This window comes from Bos javanicus, chromosome 17, assembly GCF_032452875.1.
Source record: "Bos javanicus breed banteng chromosome 17, ARS-OSU_banteng_1.0, whole genome shotgun sequence".
Classification (NCBI taxonomy): domain Eukaryota; kingdom Metazoa; phylum Chordata; class Mammalia; order Artiodactyla; family Bovidae; genus Bos; species Bos javanicus.
The window spans coordinates 2,860,825-2,862,701 of NC_083884.1; the positions used below are offsets into that span (position 1 = coordinate 2,860,825).

Consider the following 1,877-nt stretch of genomic DNA (forward strand, 5'->3'; position numbering starts at 1 on the left):
GGAATGTGCAATTGAAGTGAAGAGATACATGTACATATATATATGCAATATATATTATATATAACATGTATTTATATATATTAGAAAAAAATTATAAAGTCAATTTACCATAACAATTTGGTATAAATTCTATTCATTCATAATTTAAATCCAAACAATATTTTTATCAAGTTGAAATCCGGAGTTTAAAATTCAAATGGCATAATTGTAGTATAAGAAGAACTAAGATAATTCTTTTGAATGAACAAAGAGAGGCAATGTGCCCTGACAGATAATATTTATTATAAACATATAGTATTAATAATTAAAACAACAACAATACAGCAGTAAAAAAATACATCAATAAACAGACAAAGATGGGAAAATATTGTATAACAACTTGATATACAATAGTACTGGCATCACACATCAATGGGCCTCTCCATAACTTTGGAGCACTAAACTTTCTGTATGGAATAAAATAAGATCAGATCCTTTTAACACACCACACAGAAATAAGTGCTTAAGTAAGATCTTGTTGTGGCTCAATTTCCCCAGGAAACAGCTCTCAGATTTATATGCAGGAGATTTGTTGAGGAGTTCTCACAGGAATGAGAAAATCAGAATTGGACAAATGCAGAAATTAACTGTGATTCAATTGCAACAGGTTTCAGCTAATCTCAAAGGAAACTTTGAGGGCTCTTCAGAGACATCAACAGACTGCCCTCAGGAAGGGGAGGAATCTTCTAGGTAACCACAGTACCCTCTGACTGAGGATAATTCCTATGGAGGGATCCAGCTATGAAACTTAATCAGGCAAAACTTCCAGAAGCATGTGTCTTATGGTTTAAGGAAGATCTGGGAAGTGTATTATAGTATTCACTCCAGTCTGTCCCTCACACTTCTCAGATCTAATTGCTTTGGATAAGTTTACCCCATTAGGAAGAACTCCAGGGTTCTTATTGATCTCTTCTCTAGGGGACACTTTTAAAGATGCCTTCCACTGCCACACTGGTGTCTAGTGGTCACAAAAATGTTCATCATCTTCCCCCTCTACTGTTCATTTTTTTAATTAAATTTATTTATTTTTAATTGAAGGATTATTGCTCTACAGTCTCGTGTTGGTTTCTGCCAAACGTCCCCAAGACTATACTTTCAGGGATCATTTCTGTAGTTTGTACTCCTCCTTCATTCCTTCCACTCTGAGCTACTACTATCCGGTGGAGTAGCTTAGATCTTCATTTCTAAGTGCTCTGAGCCACTGGTGACCATGCCCTCCTTATTGACTTTTATATTTATGATTACAATTGTCAGGGGGTGCCAAGTGATTTTCCAATGAATTACGTGGATGCCAAATAGAGTCTTCCCCACTCCTAGTACATAACAGCACCCCTGGCTTCTCCTAAGGTAAGTGTCAAACATCTCTGCCAAAATGATAACTCTGTTTTCAGCCATATCTTAAAGTTTAATATCCTCTTGCTGTTTCCCCTGGTAGAACTATTCTCTCTTTGTGAAATAGGATCTTTAGCCTGAAGAGCCTAGATATCCAGGAACAAAAGCCCAAATATGAAAATGACCTGGTAGAGGAAAGGAAAGGAGCTATTCATACTCTGAAGCCTTGATTTCTAGAGCATGTATTTTCTCTATTAAAAGAAAAAATAATATAAATAAAATAATATTCTCTATTATTTTCTCTATTAAGGATAATAAATATTCAATTCATGGATTTAGTCAATATACCATTGTGGCTGAAACTCTGTCTCTGTTCACAAGTGCTGAATAGAAACTTGGAGACAGAGTTTGGAGTAAAGTAGAAAAGAATAGCTTTATTGCTTTGTCAGACAAAGGGGGCCACAGCAGGTTAATGCCTTCAAGACTGTGTGCTGCACCCTGACAGG

At 35.7% G+C, this 1,877-nt stretch overlaps 1 pseudogene; it reads left to right on the forward strand.

Annotated features, from left to right (window-relative positions):
• The first annotated feature begins 1,122 nt into the window (after positions 1 to 1,122).
• Positions 1,123 to 1,204, forward strand: LOC133229302 (small nucleolar RNA U3; annotated as a pseudogene).
• Positions 1,205 to 1,877: the final 673 nt, after the last annotated feature.